Source organism: Lucilia cuprina, chromosome 6 (genome assembly GCF_022045245.1).
Source record: "Lucilia cuprina isolate Lc7/37 chromosome 6, ASM2204524v1, whole genome shotgun sequence".
NCBI lineage: Eukaryota > Metazoa > Arthropoda > Insecta > Diptera > Calliphoridae > Lucilia > Lucilia cuprina.
Window position 1 is genome coordinate 42,240,087 of NC_060954.1, and position 12,431 is coordinate 42,252,517.

Sequence of the window (12,431 nt, forward strand, 5' to 3'; positions counted from 1 at the left end):
ATTTATATTTTTTGTGTTTACACTATTGGTATAAAACAATAACAAAGTAAGTTAGAAACAGCTGTTCACTTTTTTTGTATGTGTTTACATAAAAATACATCCCTGATCTAATGCGACTAGCTTGTTTTTTTTTTGTAATTATTTCAAAAAATGAAGATAGTTATACAATTGTCAAATTTTCTATCGGTATTTTCTGTCAATGTGTGATGGTTTCATATTGCGTTTAGATGATCCCATTCATACTCTTCCACATAAAATTTTGACAGATCATATTACTTGTGTGTTAGTGTGAAGTCGGCTTAAATGCTACTGTAGTGTAGGGTATAAAAATTGCATTAAGTTATAAGTAGTAAAACTTGTTTATAATTTTCTTACTCCAAAACATGTTGCTCTAGAGAATTTACACAAGACTATGGTTGAAACATATGACATGAGTTTGTTTTGTTTACATTTTAAAGCGATTTTTTATTCTCAACCAAAGAACGTGAAAGAATAGTTTTTGCTTTCACTATAATTTTGCATCGAAAATTTTTTAAATATTTTCAATTATATTTATTAAGGAATTAAGCAATATCTGCACTTAATTCTCTTCATTCTTATAGACAAACACATACCGTCGTAATTTCAGCATTTCTATGATAATTCAGCTTTTAAGGTAATCACTTCGGTTATTAAAGCGTTAAGCCATTTTTATTGTTTTTAAATCACTTTACATTTTTAAAATTTCTTAATAATTTTTTTATTTATATTAAACCACAACGCACTCCATATTATTGAAAAACAAATTACAAAAGAAAAAACAAAAAATTTGAAAAATATTTGAAAAAATTTGCTACTGCTGATCATAAATGTATAATTACAACTAAATTGAGTTTATTTATTAGCAACAAGAAAATGCACAGAAAAAAATACAACAAAAAAAAAGAACACAAATTAAAAACACTCACATAATTTTCAAAAGAGACGGGCAACAAAAAAGCACTAAAAACATGTCCAAGTGTGTCGTAGACGTCGTTGTCGTCGTCATCATAGTCATCGTCTAATAAGATAAAACGCCCAAAGTCTATGATGGGGTTAGTATGTTAAATGTACAGTGGGCGTTGTAATTGTAGGTGCAGGTTTTTCGTTTGTAATTTTATTAATTTTTTTTTAGTTCAATAGGTTGTTTTTTTGTTGTTGTAACATATTGACTGTAACCGGATGTTCTTCTGTGGGGAAAAAACATCCGATGGATACAGCTGTTAACAATTTGAGTTAACAATCTTTTGGTCAACTGGATGCGTCAATAAATCCAGTGAACAAAGTGAGCAGTTGGATATGGCTGAGCAGGGATGGATGTCATGAGAAACATGAGGACATTCGTTTGGGACTGCTCGGTCTATATGCGACCAGTAGACATTAGACGTGTAGCTCTATCCCGATCTAAGTTGTGCCAAAAGTACTCTTGATTTCCGAGGCAGGTTTTCTTCTGTATCAGCAATGAGGGGTGGGCGACCTCCAAGTATGAATTCATCCTTCCTGACATGCATTGGGGGAATATCTATCGGGGGAAGTATCCAACTATGTGATGTTAAAGTTGGGATGATTCCATGGATGACATCCCAGGATGAACTATTTAGTCTATATAACAACAACCCCAGCAAAAACAACAAAAATTTACTTTCGGTAAAAAATTTGCCTTGAGAAATAATATAGGAAAAAGGATATATAATATCCAAATATAATGGTGCTATTCAGTTCCCAAATCGTCAATCGGTGGAATATCTAGCAAGGTTTCCAGAAATAGAAGAATGACCCATATATGTAACCTTTAATTATTTGTCCTATTGTGTATGTGTGTTGATGGTAGTATTATTATACGCATAAACTAGTGGGGCCTACAAAAAGTGCAATTAATTCAGGGTTTTCAACTAAATTAATTTTTAAAAATATTATAATTTAAATATTGTTTTAAATAATAGAAAATCTATATTTTTTATAAATTCTTCTTTGATTAATACATTTAACAAAGCTGTGGTTGGCAACTTTAGAAATTTTAATAAAACAATAAAAACCTTCATTATATATATTTTTTTACAATTTCTTTGAATTATTTTCTTTGATTTAAGTTTATCTTTTCAAAAATATATTTTTTTCAACTGAAGTCGGGTTTCCCTAACTTGTTTAGGTTAAAAATAAAAGCGGTGGCGCTAATTGTAGAAAATACAAATTACAGGAAAAATCATATTGAGTATTTTGTTGTATGTAAAAGCAACAACAATTAATTACACAAATAAAATAATGAATATCGATATAAGTCGACTTAATGAAGCCATGTCGAAGAATAACTGAACTGAACTAGAACTGAACTAGAACTAAACTAGAACTGAACTAGAACTGAACTAGAACTGAACTAGAACTGAACTAGAACTGAACTAGAACTGAACTAGAACTAAACTAGAACTGAACTAGAACTGAACTAGATCTGAACTAGAACTGAACTAGAACTGAACTAGAACCGAACTAGAACTGAACTAGAACTGAACTAGAACTGAACTAGAACTGAACTAGAACTGAACTAGAACTGAACTAGAACTGAACTAGAACTGAACTAGAACTGAACTAGAACTAAACTAGAACTGAACTAGAACTGAACTAGAACTGAACTAGAACTGAACTAGAACTGAACTAGAACTGAACTAGAACTGAACTAGAACTGAACTAGAACTAGAACTAGAACTAGAACTGAACTAGAACTAGAACTGAACTGGAACTAGAACTAGAACTGAACTAGAACTGAACTAGAACTGAACTAGAACTAGAACTAGAACTGAACTAGAACTAGAACTGAACTAGAACTAGAACTGAACTAGAACTGAACTAGAACTGAACTAGAACTGAACTAGAACTGAACTAGAACTGAACTAGAACTGAACTAGAACTGAACTAGAACTGAACTAGAACTGAACTAGAACTGAACTAGAACTGAACTAGAACTGAACTAGAACTGAACTAGAACTAGAACTGAACTAGAACTGAACTAGAACTGAACTAGAACTGAACTAGAACTGAACTAGAACTGAACTAGAACTGAACTAGAACTGAACTAGAACTAAACTAGAACTGAACTAGAACTGAACTAGAACTGAACTAGAACTGAACTAGAACTGAACTAGAACTGAACTAGAACTGAACTAGAACTGAACTAGAACTGAACTAGAACTGAACTAGAACTGAACTAGAACTGAACTAGAACTGAACTAGAACTGAACTAGAACTGAACTAGAACTGAACTAGAACTGAACTAGAACTGAACTAGAACTGAAATAGAACTGAACTAGAACTGAACTAGAACTGAACTAGAACTGAACTAGAACTGAACTAGAACTGAACTAGAACTGAACTAGAACTGAATTAGAACTGAACTAGAACTGAATTAGAACTGAACTAGAACTGAACTAGAACTGAACTAGAACTGAACTAGAACTGAACTAGAACTGTACTAGAACTGAACTAGAACTGAACTAGAACTGTACTAGAACTGAACTAGAACTGAACTAGAACTGAACTGAACTAGAACTGAACTAGAACTAAATTAGAACTGTACTTAAACTGAACTAGAACAATCTTCATATTATTTTATGTTATAATTACAAAAAGTACTCATCCGCTTGACATTACTTTTCTTGCCACAAGTTTGTTTGACTTAATATGCGCGTGTATGACGTAGTGACAAACAGCTGGTCGATTATAATATTTGAATTTTTTTCATATCTATAAATAAATATGCATAAATCGAGGGAGAGAAAATAATAAATGATTATAGAGTGTAAATTACAGAGACAACAAAATGGTGTTAACGTAATATTAACAAAAACTCAGCAATTGCAAATTGAACAGTACTGCAGCAACAGAAGAAGAAGCAATAAAAAGTGTCATACATTTGAATTGAGTAGCAAGTAGTTAGTACGTTACTGTTTGCAACCACATCAATAAATCAACGAATAATGAAAGTACAATCAGGGTTAAACAGTGGTTTAAAGGGAAATGATCTTATCTAATTAGTTAGAAAATTTAGTTCTATCGGGCACCATTGTAATTACAAGATCGGTCTAATAAGGGAGAATCCATTTTTATGTTATCATACCAGATAATCATCTGTGACTTCTTAATCGTTATCGAGCAATAGTTTATGAACAGTTTATTAAGCACTTTTGCCTGCGATAAACACTGTCGTCCCACTTGTACAACAAACAGATTGCAAAAAAAAACTGAAAATAATAATAATGTGAAACGATATTATTAGCAGAATCATCATCACCACCACCACCACCACGACATAAAACACACATAAATATTTGTATATTCGAATAATTAAGAATGAAATCGATAATCGTATAGTAAGTGTTTGACGTTTTCCTAAAACAGTTTGTATGTTGGGGCACGTGGGTGTGACACTGTACAATTTTATTAAATAAATATGATTACAAATGTGTTCCAAATACACATTTTTTTTGTTCTTATATGACAAATATAGATTTTAATTTATTTATTTTAATAAAATTAATAATAATTGTTTAATTTGTTTAACAAATATTTATCGGAATTGAGAAAATTTTATTGCCAAAAATATATTTCCCCTCAATTTCTATTATATTTATCTTTTACATTTTTTACAAAGTGTTAAATGTTACGCTTTGTTGTTATTTATCAACTAATTCAGATATGTTTTGTTAACAATGAATATTAAATATTTGCATATTTATCTATTAGTATTGTTATGTTTTTGTTAGGCAAACAAAATCTTTATAAACAAATCATGAAGTATATGCAAATAATATTTGAAAAAAAGAAATTCGGAAGTATATATAAATATTTATCTTTTGAAGAATGTAAAATTAGTTAAGTTGGAGAAAAATAAAATACAAAATATTTGAATAAATTTCACAAAATCATTTTTTTAAAGTTTTAGCTCATATTTCGGGCGCTACACATTTAGACTGGACTATAGACTAGCCAAGAGATGATTAATTTACAATATAATCAAAAGAGCAGCTCATTCAATTATTATAGACTAGACTATAGCCTAGACTATAGACTAGAATATAGACTAGACTATAGACTAGACTTTAGACTACAGGCTAAACTATAGACTAGACTTTAGACTATAGGCTAAACTATAGACTAGACTTTAGACTATAGGCTAAACTATAGACTAGACTATAGACTAGACTATAGACTAGACTATAGACTAGACTATAGACTAGACTATAGACTAGACTATAGACTAGACTATAGACTAGACTATAGACTAGACTATAGACTAGACTATAGACTATAGACTCTATAGACTAGACTATAGACTAGACTATAGACTAGACTATAGACTAGACTATAGACTAGACTATAGACTAGACTATAGACTAGACTATAGACTAGACTATAGACTATAGACTAGACTATAGACTAGACTATAGACTAGACTATAGACTAGACTATAGACTAGACTATAGACTAGACTATAGACTAGACTATAGACTAGACTATAGACTAGACTATAGACTAGACTATAGACTAGACTATAGACTAGACTATAGACTAGACTATAGACTAGACTATAGACTAGACTATAGACTAGACTATAGACTAGACTATAGACTAGACTATAGACTAGACTATAAACTGAACTAGAACTGAACTAGAACTGAACTAGAACTGTACTAGAACTGAACTAGAACTGAACTAGAACTGTACTAGAACTGAACTAGAACTGAACTAGAACTGAACTGAACTAGAACTGAACTAGAACTAAATTAGAACTGTACTTAAACTGAACTAGAACAATCTTCATATTATTTTATGTTATAATTACAAAAAGTACTCATCCGCTTGACATTACTTTTCTTGCCACAAGTTTGTTTGACTTAATATGCGCGTGTATGACGTAGTGACAAACAGCTGGTCGATTATAATATTTGAATTTTTTTCATATCTATAAATAAATATGCATAAATCGAGGGAGAGAAAATAATAAATGATTATAGAGTGTAAATTACAGAGACAACAAAATGGTGTTAACGTAATATTAACAAAAACTCAGCAATTGCAAATTGAACAGTACTGCAGCAACAGAAGAAGAAGCAATAAAAAGTGTCATACATTTGAATTGAGTAGCAAGTAGTTAGTACGTTACTGTTTGCAACCACATCAATAAATCAACGAATAATGAAAGTACAATCAGGGTTAAACAGTGGTTTAAAGGGAAATGATCTTATCTAATTAGTTAGAAAATTTAGTTCTATCGGGCACCATTGTAATTACAAGATCGGTCTAATAAGGGAGAATCCATTTTTATGTTATCATACCAGATAATCATCTGTGACTTCTTAATCGTTATCGAGCAATAGTTTATGAACAGTTTATTAAGCACTTTTGCCTGCGATAAACACTGTCGTCCCACTTGTACAACAAACAGATTGCAAAAAAAAACTGAAAATAATAATAATGTGAAACGATATTATTAGCAGAATCATCATCACCACCACCACCACCACGACATAAAACACACATAAATATTTGTATATTCGAATAATTAAGAATGAAATCGATAATCGTATAGTAAGTGTTTGACGTTTTCCTAAAACAGTTTGTATGTTGGGGCACGTGGGTGTGACACTGTACAATTTTATTAAATAAATATGATTACAAATGTGTTCCAAATACACATTTTTTTTGTTCTTATATGACAAATATAGATTTTAATTTATTTATTTTAATAAAATTAATAATAATTGTTTAATTTGTTTAACAAATATTTATCGGAATTGAGAAAATTTTATTGCCAAAAATATATTTCCCCTCAATTTCTATTATATTTATCTTTTACATTTTTTACAAAGTGTTAAATGTTACGCTTTGTTGTTATTTATCAACTAATTCAGATATGTTTTGTTAACAATGAATATTAAATATTTGCATATTTATCTATTAGTATTGTTATGTTTTTGTTAGGCAAACAAAATCTTTATAAACAAATCATGAAGTATATGCAAATAATATTTGAAAAAAAGAAATTCGGAAGTATATATAAATATTTATCTTTTGAAGAATGTAAAATTAGTTAAGTTGGAGAAAAATAAAATACAAAATATTTGAATAAATTTCACAAAATCATTTTTTTAAAGTTTTAGCTCATATTTCGGGCGCTACACATTTAGACTGGACTATAGACTAGCCAAGAGATGATTAATTTACAATATAATCAAAAGAGCAGCTCATTCAATTATTATAGACTAGACTATAGCCTAGACTATAGACTAGAATATAGACTAGACTATAGACTAGACTTTAGACTACAGGCTAAACTATAGACTAGACTTTAGACTATAGGCTAAACTATAGACTAGACTTTAGACTATAGGCTAAACTATAGACTAGACTATAGACTAGACTATAGACTAGACTATAGACTAGACTATAGACTAGACTATAGACTAGACTATAGACTAGACTATAGACTAGACTATAGACTAGACTATAGACTAGACTATAGACTAGACTATAGACTAGACTATAGACTAGACTATAGACTAGACTATAGACTAGACTATAGACTAGACTATAGACTAGACTATAGACTAGACTATAGACTAGACGGCGGTTAAAAGTCTGATGCATGATAATAGTCAATATTTCGGGATAAGTTCGGTGCTGTTGCCGAGAACAACAGATACCCCGCAGTCGAGTGTCTGTGAGACTAAGCATTGGAAATGAGTTGGTATTACTTGTATATTGTACAGGGTGAATGTGAGGTTCGGCGGGCTGCACCCACCCGTCTACCTAATGAATGTGTCGTACGTTTTTTCCCTTAGGAACGTGTCGTATAAATGAGATGTGTGCTAGCTCGAGTACTCCAGCTAAGTACTTGCATGGACCGGTCAGAACCAGCGTTCTTCATTGAAGAACAAAGGGGCGATGGTAGACCGTTCTCAAGTCTACCCAGTGGTTGAAAATGACCACCGTGGGATAAGGCCGTCAAGGCAGGTTCTTACGTTAAACTCTCGACATTCTTGTCTATGGACTATTCCACTGACTATTCAATGGATTAGACTTAAAACCAATAACTAGTTAAAAGTAAATCCAATTTATTATAAAATCAACTGTTGACTAGTCTATGGATCTGTATATATTTTTGACAATTGGCTACTCGATAGTAGTACGGGCTAGCCTATTTAATATTGAATTGTCCAGATCTAATTGCATTAAAGTTTGAATTGTTTCCTACATTTTCTATTAGAAAGATAAAAGTTTTATTCTCAAACTAATTAAAAAACAATTATCTACTAAATTATATGTAAAAACTGATAAAAAATAATTTCTAGTAAAAATTATTAAAAAATAAACTATAAAATTGCATTTCTGTTTAATTTTAAAAAATACAAACAGAAAACATGTCAAACATGTTGTTTTATTTATTGAGACACTTTTACAAAACATTTTAGATAAGACAAGTAAATAAATATGTTTTAAAACAAAAAATAAATTAAGACTATTTTTAATATGAAAAGAAATTTTAAAAATAAAAAATTATAGTTTATTTAGGAATTTTCTTATAAAAAAATTATAATAAATTATCAATAGGTTTCCTAAGCATTAAGGAATAGTTAGATGAGATTTTAAACTATTTTTTTTAAACGATTAAGTCTGAAAGATGCCAAAAAAACTTAAATTAAACAAACCAAAAAACTTTTTGAGAACGAAAAAAAAGCGTAAGTGTTTTCAAGTACGATTGTGCTAATCATCTTAGGAACCAACGATTAACAAACAAAATTCTTTCCAAAAAAAAAACGACAACAAAAAGTCTCACACAAACAAAATGTTTGAAAAGGCAAAAAGAAAAAGAAAATGTAGAAAAGATGGAAAACCTACCAAAAAATAAAGAAAAACTGAACAATAGAACAAATCATTTCAAGTGAGTGTAACAAAAAGAAAAAGAAATATTTATGTCTGAATTATTCGAACAGTTCTTTTTTATGTCAATAGGATAAAGAGAAAATTTTCTAAGATATAATATAAACATAATAATACATAAACTAAATACATATGTACATATACTGCATCTACATATGTATAAGAATGATATGATTTTGAAAATATATTTATATTAATTTCTATGATCACAATACATAAATAGGTCAACAACAATAAAAGGGCATTAGAACAACTTGTATGACAATAAAATCATGTCGAAAATATACAAATGGAACAATGTTATTTTATATATTTAAAGGAAAATTATAGTAAAAAATTTTATTTCAATAAAGAATTTTTTAATATAAAACTAAATTTAAAAATGTTTTTTATTAATATTGAAAAAAAAATAGATTTATAATTCTTTTTTTTATAAAATTATTTCATTACAAGTACAATTGTTTTAAATTCAATATCGTTGTTCTGATAAATTATTGGCAGAATGACTTAATATTAATAGTACGATTGTGGTTTAAAAACACAATACATTTGTATAAAACTTAGTTTAAGCAAACCCATTCCAAGTAAAACAATGTTTTGTATTTACTAAAAAAAATTGAAATCAATTCAAATAACAATAAAGTAAATAAAAATAGTTTTACAATTTATTTAATAAATAAAAATAATCTAAATATTTGTTGAAACTATAGACTAGTCTATAGTCTAGTCTATAGTCTAGTCTATAGTCTAGTCTATAGTCTAGTCTATAGTCTAGTCTATAGTCTAGTCTATAGTCTAGTCTATAGTCTAGTCTATAGTCTAGTCTATAGTCTAGTCTATAGTCTAGTCTATAGTCTAGTCTATAGTCTAGTCTATAGTCTAGTCTATAGTCTAGTCTATAGTCTAGTCTATAGTCTAGTCTATAGTCTAGTCTATAGTCTAGTCTATGAAATTTTCTTAATCCACAGTCGGTTGTTATGTTTTATATAATTTTTTTAAATCAATGTTTAAAATATACCATTATAGCACTGTTTGTTCCATAATACTTAAACTTACCTTCCGATGATTATAATAGTGTAGGCGGAATACAGTAATTAGCATGACCCGTACTGCCTGTTAAACCAGGAAGTTGTTAACGGCAAAATACTCTCCGGGCCTCAAGTTCAGTTTTAAAAAGTATAATAAACAACAGGCTATGTGGAGGGTGGAAGGGCTGAATAACAAAAAATTCACAGCAAAGAGCAGCAAAACAAAATTTAAACTTTAAACTAAAATCTGTTTTCAAATAAGAAAAAAAAAGAAAACGTAGCCGACACTTAAAAACTTGTTGTTGTTGTTGTCAGGGTAACAGCGAGAAAAAAAATCTACTTTGTTTGTTCTTGGTGTTTATAGAATAAACATCATTTTTTTACACTTTTTGGTACTTTCATTAAAACAAAAAAACATAAACAATTATATTGATAAGCTTAAACACATTTTTATTTGTTATTTAAATAAATTTTCATACATATAGTTTTAATGTGCTTCTTCAGTTCCCCTTTTAACGTCTGCGGTATTTTATTTACTTATTTTTTGCAAAGAAATATCTGACACACACGCACGAACCCATATTTTTGAATATAAACTTTCACATTACTTTTATATTGAAAAAAAGAGAAAGAAAAAACCTTTTGCTTGAATTTTACCACAAATTTTATTGCACTTTCAGCGAATTTCTTCTTTTTCTTATATATTTAGCTGATATATTTGTGGTTTAATTATTTGTTGTTTTTGTTTTAATAATTGTTTAAATAAAATATTTCTTTTGCACTTTTTACAAATCCCAAGTGTAGTTTTTCTTACATCGATTTTGGGAGACGAAAAAAAACAACTGACATCAGTTTGACAGTTCTCTTTATTAAGAGAATCAATATGCACAAAACAACAGGCATTTTTTGACAGTTTTGTAGTCGGACATAAATTTTGCCTGTGGTTGTTGTAGATGTTTGTTGTCACTCTCAGTTAGTCTAAAAGACCAAAAATACATTCACAATAACCAAAAAGTGATGCCAAGTTTTGAAAATTTTTGAATATTTTTACTAGGTTTCTATAAATCGACTTTCGAATAATCGAACAATCGATTTTTTATCGAAAAAAGTCGAAAAGTCGAAGTCGACTATTTTGTTCTAAAAAAGTCGATAACTCGACTATTGTCTGTGAAAAAGATCGAAAAGTCGACTTTGTTAATAAAAGTCAAAAAATCGATAAAAGTCGGAAAAAGTCGAAAAGTCGACTATTTTTAAAATACATATAGTGGAAAAGTTCACATAATGCAAAAAGTCGAAAAGTCGACTTTTAACTAAATGCAAAAAGTCGAAAAGTCGACTTTTAACTAAATACAAAAAGTCGACTTTTCGTTCCAACTATAGAACCCTAATTTTTTCTTGAAATTTTGGAAAAAAATACCTTTTAAAAATCGAGTCTTGTAAAATTTGCTGAGTTGGACATACAAGTAAATATTGATCTTTTTTAAAAGATTGAACAGTGTTAAAATCGAATATTGACTCAGAATTTAAATAATCAGTCAGAATATTAAAAATTTGTATTCTTTTTTAAATAATAAACCATTTAATTTATTTTTTACTCTAATTCCGAAATATTTGTTGACATGGCCCTCATATGGGGTATGAGGAAATATGGGCCTGTCCTTATTAATTGTGGAGAAATTTGTCTACTTTAAAGATATTTATGCAAAATTTAATTATGTTATTAGTGTTTATAACTGAATTTTGATCTTAAAGTAGTGTTCTATAGTTGAAACGAAAAGTCGACTTTGCGACTTTTTGCATTTTATGAAAAGACTTTTCCACTTTTTGCATTTTATGAAAAGTCGACTTTCGACTTTTTTCGACTTTTCGACTATTTTCGATTTTTGACTTTTTTCGACTTTTTTCGACTTTTTTCGACTATTTTCGACTATTTTCGACTTTTTCCGACCAGAGTTAAAAATTTATAAAGTTGCCAGAAGCGTAAATTTAGAATGTTGCCATTTAACATTATTATATTATTATTAATAAAAAATTTTATTTCTTCTATTTGTTGCAATTTTTTGAGTTTTTCGACTTCTTTCTATTTTCGACTTTTTCCGACTATTTTCGACTTTTTCGACTTCTTTCGACTTTTTCCGACTTTTCGACTCTTTCCGACTTTTCGACTTTTTCCGACTTTTTTCGACTTTTCGACTTTTATTTACAAAGTTGACTTTTCGACTTTTTTCATAGAGATAGTCGAGTTATCGACTTATTTGGAACAAAATAGTCGACTTCGACTTTTTTCGACAAAAAATCGATTGTTCGATTATTCGAAAGTCGATTTATAGAACCCTATCTTAATGTCATTTTCTGTAAGAGAGATTTTATGGAGGCTAAATACAAAAAAGGCAGTGTTGTTGAGATTTCTATAAAACTAAGTTTGTCTAAAAACGCTAATAACGTGGTATGGTT